Source organism: Salvelinus namaycush, unplaced genomic scaffold (genome assembly GCF_016432855.1).
Source record: "Salvelinus namaycush isolate Seneca unplaced genomic scaffold, SaNama_1.0 Scaffold633, whole genome shotgun sequence".
Classification (NCBI taxonomy): Eukaryota; Metazoa; Chordata; class Actinopteri; order Salmoniformes; family Salmonidae; genus Salvelinus; species Salvelinus namaycush.
Genome location: NW_024061346.1, coordinates 20,488 through 31,243, shown reverse-complemented (window position 1 = coordinate 31,243; position 10,756 = coordinate 20,488). Strand labels below are relative to the sequence as shown.

Genomic DNA, 10,756 nt, shown 5'->3' with positions numbered 1-10,756 from the left:
TCTGAATAGAGCAAATAAAAACACACTTTCTGGTTTCCTTCTGTAGTTGACAAAATGACTCAACATGACTTAATAAAGATAACAGTCCAACCTGTGGGATATATGGTAGTGCAAGGCAGGTCCACTGATGGTATCAAGGAACAGATGCTTCTACTGGTGTAGGTCACACTCAAGCAGCTCAGAGAAGAAGCATCTGGAACAAATGATGAAGCACATGTTGACGGTGGTGATGATGATGGTAAAGATGGTGATGATATTAGCTTATTTGTATGATTCTCAGTAGTCTTCAGTACTAACATGTTACATATTAATGAGCTATAGCTACTTATAAATCAGTAATCTGAATTGACTGAAAATATCAAGTCTGTTTACAATAAGAGAGGAAAACTCTGGAGGTAAATTACCACACTCACCCACTGTGACTTCAGGAGAGCTGAGTTTCTCATGGCCTCTTAAAGCACAGGAGTAGCTGTCAGAACCTCCTCTACTGGCTGAGTAGTGATACTGGGGAGAGGAGTCAGAAAATAGGTATTCTCCATTCTTGTACCAGATGTAGGTGGGGTTGGGGATGTCAGTCAGAGTACAGGTGGTGCTACATATCAGTGTCTTCTGTCCCTCTGCCAGGAGTCACCTTCACCTGCAGGTCTGAATGAAGAGAGAACAACACATAAAATAACAACCCTCATCATTTCCACCTCCTACTACTAGAGATAAAGTAGTTACAGTATATCATAATGTTCTGTAAGTGTAGTATTACCAGTATATCATAATGTTCTGTAAGTGTAGTATTACCAGTATATCATAATGTTCTGTAAGTGTAGTATTACCAGTATATCATGTTCTGTAAGTGTAGTATTACCAGTATATCATAATGTTCTGTAAGTGTAGTATGACCAGTATATCATCATGATCTGTAAGTGTAGTATTACCAGTATATCATAATGTCCTGTAAGTGTAGTATTACCAGTATATCATAATGTACTGTAAGTGTAGTATGACCAGTATATCATAATGTTCTGTAAGTGTAGTATTACCAGTATATCATAATGTTCTGTAAGTGTAGTATTACCTGTATATCATAATGGTATGTAAGTGTAGTATTACCAGTATATCATAATGGTATGTAAGTGTAGTATTACCAGTATATCATAATGTTCTGTCAGTGTAGTATTACCAGTATATCATAATGTTCTGTAAGTGTAGTATTACCAGTATATCATAATGTTCTGTAAGTGTAGTATTACCAGTATATCATAATGTTCTGTAAGTGTAGTATTACCAGAATATCATCATGTTATGTAAGTGTAGTATTACCAGAATATCATCATGTTATGTAAGTGTAGTATTACCAGTATATCATAATGTTCTGTAAGTGTAGTATTACCAGTATATCATAATGTTCTGTAAGTGTAGTATGACCAGTATATCATAATGTTCTGTAAGTGTAGTACTACCAGTATATCATAATGTTCTGTAAGTGTAGTATTACCAGTATATCATAATGTTCTATAATACTACCAGTATATCATCATGTTCTGTAAGTGTAGTATTACCAGTACATCATAATGTTCTGTAAGTGTAGTATTACCAGTATATCATCATGTTCTGTAAGTGTAGTACTACCAGTATATCATCATGTTCTGTAAGTGTAGTATTACCAGCATATCATAATGTTCTGTAAGTGTAGTATTACCAGTATATCATAATGTTATGTAAGTGTAGTATTATCAGTATATCATCATGTTCTGTAAGTGTAGTATTACCAGTATATCATAATGTTATGTACGTGTAGTATTACCAGTATATCATAATGTTCTGTAAGTGTAGTATTACCAGTATATCATCATGTTCTGTACGTGTAGTATTACCTGTAACAGTCAGAGTTGTTCCTGGGAAACTATGACCCCATTCAATGTTGTCTGTTTTAAAAGTGAAGCGATACTCAGCTGCGTCCTCCTCTCTTAGATCTGTGATTCTCAGGGTGAAAGGACCTTCATATGTTCCAGTCTCTCTTCCAGTGTACTGCACACGACCTGCATACCCTGGGTCTCTGGTTAGGTCCTCAGGTGTCAACTTATTAGTCCCACTAGCACTCCGTTTAGGACTAAACCAAAGTGATGATTTGACTGTATTATAACCAACATAAGTACAGGACATGTACACTGTTGACCCCTTCAAGACACAGATTGTCCTCTTGGTGTAAGTCACTCTGTTGCAGCTCTGACCCTGAACACCTGAAACACAGTGACATAACAAGAGGTCAACTGGATTATATTTTCAGTTCTTCCTAGAAATGCTAAAAGTTCTCAAGTTCTCATAGTGAAACCAACACACACAGGTTAAACAGTATTATTAATTAAATAAACACTCACAGACTGCAGGAGAGTGGAGATCCTCCTGGCCTTTTACAGCACAGGAATAACCATCAATGTAGTTACTGGAGACTGAGTCTTTGTACTGGGGGGAGGTGCTCTCATCTAGATGTTGTCCGTTCTTGTACCAGATGTAGGTGGGGTTGTCAGTCAGAGTACAGGTGGTGATACAGGTCAGTGTCTTCTGTCCCTCTGCAGCAGGAGTCACCTTCACCTGCAGACCTGAAACAATATGTATAAAACCACATACACCTCTGTGTTAACAGGATGGTTAATATATTTTCTCCTGTAATTCAATATGATGTACAGTTGTATCATACAGGGTAGTATTACCTGTGACAGACAGAGTTGTTCCTGGGAAACTATGACCCCATTCAAAGTTGTATGTTTTAAAAGTGAAGCGATACTCAGCTGAGTCCTCCTCTCTCAGATCTGAGATTCTCAGGATGGAGGGACCTTTATATATCCATCTCTCTTTGTCAGGGTACTTCACACGACCTGCATACCCTGGGTCTCTGGTTAGGTCTTCAGGGGTTGACGTATCACTTCTAAACCAGAATGATGATGTGGTGTAATAATAACCAACATAAGTACAGGATATGTCCACTGTTGACCCCTTCAAGACACAGATTCTCCTCTTGGTGTAGGTCACTCTGTTGCAGTACTGACCCTGAACACCTGAAACACAGTGACATAACAAGAGGACAACTGGATTATATTCTCAGTTCTTTCTAGAAATGCTAAAAGTTCTCAAATGACAAAGTGAAACCAACACACAGTATAATGTATTAAATTCACACTCACACACTGCAGGAGAGTGGAGATCCTCATGGCCTTTTAAAGCACAGGAGTAACTGTCTGCCGCATTAGAGTAGACTGAATAGGGGGACGTGTTGTCAGTTACTATCTGTCCGTTCTTGTACCAGGTGTAGGTGGAGTTACCAGTCAGAGGACAGCTGGTGGTTCTACAGGTCAGTGTCTTCCTCTGTGACCAATGTGAAGGAGTCACCTTCACCTGCAGAGCTGTAGTAGATAAAAACATTAAAACCCTGAATCACCTGTTCTCTAGTTTAATCACATGATGCAAGACATTCTCAAACACATTTAATTCTTAAATCTTTCATATATACAAATCCAATTTCTAGAACTAAATGGACAGTAGATATTAATTGAACAGACTAGCAGTATAAAGCATGTAACTGTACCTGTTACAGACAGAGTGACTCCAGGATCTCCATAATATCTCCCTTCAGTCTGATCTGTTATAAATCTGAACTTGTACATAGCTGAGTCACTCTCTCTCAGGTCTGTGATTCTCAGGGTACAGTCTTTTTTCTTATCCCCATGATACTCCAGACGACCTGTATACTCTGGGTCCTGACCTAGATCTTTAGGTTCTACACCAGTCCCCCATTTAGTGAACCAGAGGGTTGATGTGACTTTATGACCTCTGGGATATGTGTAAGAGCAGGTCAGCTCCACTGTTGACCCCTTCAAGGCACAGATACTCTGAGTGGTGTAAGTCACACTCCAGCCATCCTGACCCAGTACCACTGAACAGTCACGGAACACAAGGGTATTACATTAAGCCAATGCCAATTGGCTCACACTAACAGTAAAGGCTTTGTCCGTACTTTGTTGCCGTAGTTGCTGAGTTGAGTGTGATTGGAAAACACATAAGCATCATTCAGTAAGGTAAGTGAGGTGTGAAAGACAACTACTGAAGTGAACTGGAGACGCCTAACAGAACACAACAGAATAATAAAACACAAATGTAATTTTAACATTCTACAAATGTCTGTAGATTGACAAACATATAAGTTATGAATGAGACCATACCTGCTACAGACCAGAGAAAGACCACCAACACACTTCCTGCTGTTCTCAAGGCCATTGTTGCATCTCCCACCCTGCAGTCTTAGAAACATAAACAACAACTCACTCTATAGCTGGTGATTAACTCCACCTGATACATTAAAGTAGAAACTGTACATGGGGTACAGGTCCTCATTACTGAAAATGAACCAGGCTCATATTGTGTTGTGTTGTATTGTGCTATATGGTTGTCTATGTGAATACTGTCTGTCTGTAAGTCTATTGCACTATGTATGTAATGTGTGTGACGTGTTACATGTCTGTCTACATCTGTCTATTTAAGATGTTATGTTGTATGATGCAAAAATAATTTCCTAATGGATACAATAAAGTCATCATCAACAACAACAATAAGTTACTGAACAGATGTGTAGAACTGTAAACACATATTGATTGTTCTGAAGCTGTTTTATTCTCAGAACCCCAAATATAGGAGGATAAATGTTCAATCCTCTACGGTCCGTCAAGCTGTACAGCAGCCTAAAGACTGACCACCAGGTTCAATGATAGCTCCTATCCCCAAGCTGTGAGGATAAACAGCAAGTGACTCTCTCACACACACACACACACACACACACACACACACACACACACACACACACACACACACACACACACACACACACACACACACACACACACACACACAGTGCAGTGGTACACTGAGCAGGCATTCACACGTTTGTCTGCATGTCTTTTTTACCCTGGTTAATCATCTCATCACTATGTAGATCAACACTCCTACACTGAGACACTTTATGAATACTGACCCTGATGTAACAACCAAAACACAGCTCAAAACATAAAAGAAGAACAATGATACAATACCCTCAAGTATATGACTTAATACTAAAACAAATAACCCAAAACTATATTTCAAGATATCAAGAGTACTTACAGCCTGAAGGGGAGAGGTGTTGTACAGTGAGTCAACTTACTGGTAGTGAGTGGGAACTGCTAGTAAATGTCAGTTCTGTGGTTGACACATATTTATAGTAGTCAGAACACAAGTAGCTGATACTGAACTGTCCTTTCCTTCCTCTTTTAGACATTAACATGCATGAGGACCAGAACAACATGTCAGAAAAGGGAGGTTACTCTATTAAAATGAGTCCTACATTTCTAAAATGGACAAAATGTCCCCCATTTCCACTTTTATTTAAATACAGAACCATGTTAACAATATGTTGACTATTCTATATGGAATGTTTATAATATCTTAGAATGTGTTGCCTTGTCCCTCTGAGTTCTACATGGAACAGGTCAAAGTTCCTGTCACGCCCCGGCCTTAGTTATCTTTGTTTTCTTTATTATTTTAGTTAGGTGAGGGTGTGACATGGGGGATGTTTGTGTGTTTTTGTCTCGTCTAGGGTGTTTGTATTGTCTAGGGGGTGTTTGTAGAGTTCATGGGGTTGTGTTCATTGTAGGTGTTTATGTAAGTCTATGGTTGCCTAGATTGGTTCTCAATTAGAGACAGCTGTCTATCGTTGTCTCTGATTGGGAGCCATATTTAGGCAGCCATAGTCATTAGGTAGGTTGTGGGTGATTGTCTATGTCTAAGTTGCCTGTGTCTGCACTTTTGTTTATTATAGCGTCACGTTTATTGTTGTGTCTAGTTTGTATAGTGTTTGTTTTGTCTTCTTCTAATTTAGAGAAGAATGTATTTATATCACGCTGCGCCTTGGTCCTCTCTTTCACGTAACGACGAGCGTGACAGTTCCATTTACATTTGGTCAGTTCCATGATGTCATTCATTATATTCTACAAACACACTCAATTTACACTCCTCATCAGCTGCATCAAAGTGATACGGAAGGTTCCAGTGTTCTAGACTAGAGCTCTCCCTACTGGCATCTCAACATTACTGCAGTGTTCTAGACTAGAGCTCTCCCTACTGGCATCTCAACATTACTGCACCATCCAGTCCTGATGTCCTTATTCATTTGTGCAGTAATATGAATAGAATGAATGGATACTGTTCCATTAATTCCAGCCATTCCTCCTATATCTCTGCCCACCAGCCTCCTCTGTTGTGCAGTACTAGTAGTAGCTTTATCTATCAGAGGCATCAATGAACATCACCATAGCCTGCTGTATTGACTGTGTAGTGTGTTGTAGTCTGCTGTCCATAAATAATGCCATTTAGCAGATGCCTTTATCCAAAGCGACTTACAGTTAGTTATATGTGCATATATTTTACGTATGGGTGGTCCAGGGAACAAAACCCATCACGTTGCAGGTGCCATGCTCTACCAACTGAGCTACAGAGGACCATATTCTATAAAGTCTAATGTGCATATATAGATTTCTGATATGATTCAGGAGGCCTGTCAGAGGACAGACAGGAAAGGAGAACAGGAAAGTGATTGTGTTTATCTAAACCAACGAACCCACATCACTGTGTCTCATGTTAATACTACTCCTAAACACAACCCACCATCACTGTGTCTCATGTTAATACTACTCCTAAACACAACCCACCATCACTGTGTCTCATGTTAATACTACTCCTAAACACAACCCACCATCACTGTGTCTCATGTTAATACTACTCCTAAACACAACCCACCATCACTGTGTCTCATGTTAATACTACTCATAAACACAACCCACCATCACTGTGTCTCATGTTAATACTACTCCTAAACACAACCCACCATCACTGTGTCTCATGTTAATACTACTCTTAAACACAACCCACCATCACTGTCTCATGTTAATACTACTCCTAAACACAACCCACCATAACTGTGTCTCATGTTAATACTACTCCTAAACACAACCCACCATCACTGTGTCTCATGTTAATACTACTCCTAAACACAACCCACCATCACTGTGTCTCATGTTAATACTACTCCTAAACACAACCCACCATCACTGTCTCATGTTAATACTACTCCTAAACACAACCCACCATCACTGTGTCTCATGTTAATACTACTCCTAAACACAACCCACCATCACTGTGTCTCATGTTAATACTACTCCTAAACACAACCCACCATCACTGTGTCTCATGTTAATACTACTCCTAAACACAACCCACCATCACTGTGTCTCATGTTAATACTACTCCTAAACACAACCCACCATCACTGTGTCTCATGTTAATACTACTCCTAAACACAACCCACCATCACTGTGTCTCATGTTAATACTACTCCTAAACACAACCCACCATCACTGTGTCTCATGTTAATACTACTCCTAAACACAACCCACCATCACTGTGTCTCATGTTAATACTACTCCTAAACACAACCCACCATCACTGTCTCATGTTAATACTACTCCTAAACACAACCCACCACCACTGTGTCTCAGGTTATTACTACTCCTAAACACAACCCACCATCACTGTGTCTCTTGTTAATACTACTCCTAAACACAACCCACCATCACTGTGTCTCTTGTTAATACTACTCCTAAACACAACCCACCATCACTGTGTCTCATGTTAATACTACTCCTAAACACAACCCACCATCACTGTGTCTCATGTTAATACTACTCCTAAACACAACCCACCATCACTGTGTCTCATGTTAATACTACTCCTAAACACAACCCACCATCACTGTGTCTCATGTTAATACTACTCCTAAACACAACCCACCATCACTGTGTCTCATGTTAATACTACTCCTAAACACAACCCACCATCACTGTGTATCATGTTAATACTACTCCTAAACACAACCCACCATCACTGTGCCTCATGTTAATACTACTCCTAAACACAACCCACCATCACCGTGTCTCATGTTAATACTACTCCTAAACACAACCCACCATCACTGTGTCTCATGTAAATACTACTCCTAAACACAACCCACCTTTACTGTCTCATGTTAATACTACCCCTAAACACAACCCACCGTCACTGTGTCTCATGTTAATACTACTCCTAAACACAACCCACCGTCACTGTGTCTCATGTTAATACTACTCCTAAACACAACCCACCACCACTGTGTCTCATGTTAATACTACTCCTAAACACAACACACCATCACTGTGTCTCATGTTAATACTACTCCTATACACAACCCACCATCACTGTCTCATGTTAATACTACTCCTAAACACAACCCCCCATCACTGTGTCTCATGTTAATACTACTCCTAAACACAACCCACCATCACTGTGTCTCATGTTAATACTACTCCTAAACACAACCCTCCATCACTGTCTCATGTTAATACTACTCCTAAACACAACCCACCATCACTGTGTCTTATGTTAATACTACTCCTAGACACAACCCACCATCACTGTGTCTCATGTTAATACTACTCCTAAACACAACCCACCATCACTGTGTCTCTTGTTAATACTACTCCTAAACACAACCCACCATCACTGTGTCTCATGTTAATACTACTCCTAAACACAACCCACCATCAGTGTGTCTCTTGTTAATACTACTCCTAAACACAACCCACCATCACTGTGTCTCTTGTTAATACTACTCCTAACCACAACCCACCATCACTGTGTCTCATGTTAATACTACTCCTAAACACAACCCACCATCACTGTGTCTCATGTTAATACTACTCCTAAACACAACCCACCATCACTGTGTCTCATGTTAATACTACTCCTAAACACAACCCACCATCACTGTGTCTCATGTTAATACTACTCCTAAACACAACCCACCATCACTGTGTCTCATGTTAATACTACTCCTAAACACAAACCACCATCACTGTGTCTCATGTTAATACTACTCCTAAACCTCTTATGAAGCATCCACTCACTCCAATCACTCTTTCTCTCACTCTTACTTTAGGCCATTTTCAAAATATCTCCACCACAATCTGTTGCTCTCAGAGCTCTTAAAATAGCATGCACAAGTCTTTATGTGAAATCGCATGTACAATGTAACTCCCATCTTTTGTAGCACACAATATAGCTCAGTATTTGTCAATGGTGCCAATAATGTTGGTCGTGACTGTATATCCCACAATCAGATTAATATGTCAAAATACATTTATACACACACACACACACACAGTTATACTTGACCCTGTTATACTTTGACAGTGAACATGACCCTATTGAATGGAGATCTGGGTATTCCTGGTGAAACCACAGTCCAGGGTCTGTATTCACAAAGTGTATCAGAGTAGGAGAGCTGATCTGGGATCAGTTTAGCCTTTTAGATCATAATTATACGGACCGTCTGAGACACTTTATGAATACAGGCCCTGATGTACCAACCAAAACACAGTTCAAATTAAACCAACAAGTACAAAGATACAGGAAGTCATGTGATGTATGGCTAAAAACTTCAAAACTAAAACTATATTCCAAGATATCGTCAAGTGTACTTACAGAGTGAAGTGAAGGGGAGAGGTCTTGTACAGTTAGTCAACTTACTGTCACTGTGTGGAAACAAGAAGTAGTCTACTGTAAGTGTTAGTAGAAGCAGGCGTAGCCTAAGTGTGAGTTCTGTGGTTGACACATTTTAAAAGTAGTCTAGTCAGGGCATTAACATGCAGTAAGAGCATGTCACATAAGGGATGTTACTCTATCTAAATAGAAAATGGTCTAAAGTCAGCATACTGTAGTTACATTTCTTAATTTGAGGAGTGGGCCTACATGTTTAACAAGAGACAAAATGTGACCGATTCCCATCGCTCTTCAGCAGCTGCATCAAAGTGGTACTGAAGGTTCCAGAACAGATGAAAGGGGAGTATGTTTGGGTCCAGTGGTCTAGAGCGCTCCCTACTGGCAACTCAACATTACTACAGCCTCCAGTCTATAGGTCTCCACTTGTCTAGGAAATCCCAGACGTAGTGAAACAGCTACAACCTTGTTAACATTGTTAGAGGCAACCTGTCTGCCCTGGGAGACTAATATGTCCCAATCATATCCTCTTCCACTTGGTTCAATAACAACATAACAACGTGGCAATAAGGCCCGAGGGAGGGAAGGGGGAAGGAAATCACTTTGATTGACACTTCACACACTCATACTGTGTGTCCAGTGTTCTGTCTGTGCTGTGTGTCAGAAGACTACAAAAGGGGTGACACCCCCCAACACCCCCATTCTATCCAAGCCTCCTGTTCTCTTTTAAAGTAGGGGAATTGTCTTCATCTTTTTCAATCTTCATATTCATTATTCTGTTCTTCCTCTTCCTCCCTCTGTCATATCCGGAAGGTGCGTGGTGTTCAGGGTGGTCAGATTTGCCATGGTTTCCTGTATCTTCCTCTCTGATCAGGCTTATGGTTGAAGAGAGAAAGAGAGAGAGAGAGGGAGGGGGTTAGGGAGAGAGAGGGGGGAAGAGAGAAAGAGTGTGAGAGATAGAAAGAGAGATATGGGAGCGAGAGAGAGAGGGGGGGGGGTTAGGGAGAGAGAGGAGAGGGGGTTAGAGAGAGAGAGAGAGATAGAGAGAGAGAAAGAGAAGAGGGGGAGAGAGAGGGGGGGTAGGGAGAGAGAGGGGGGAAGAGAGAGAGAGGAGAGGGGGTTAGAGAGAGAGAGAGAGAGATAGAGA

At 40.3% G+C, this 10,756-nt stretch overlaps 1 long non-coding RNA gene across 1 annotated transcript; it reads right to left on the bottom strand.

Moving 5' to 3' along the window:
• Nucleotides 1-3,327: 3,327 nt before the first annotated feature.
• On the bottom strand, nucleotides 3,328-9,642 carry LOC120042198. The gene is made up of 4 exons (XR_005476048.1): nucleotides 9,595-9,642; nucleotides 4,212-4,289; nucleotides 3,578-3,925; nucleotides 3,328-3,395 (listed from the first exon to the last, which is right to left on the bottom strand). It is a non-coding gene; the product is annotated as an uncharacterized LOC120042198 (long non-coding RNA).
• Nucleotides 9,643-10,756: the final 1,114 nt, after the last annotated feature.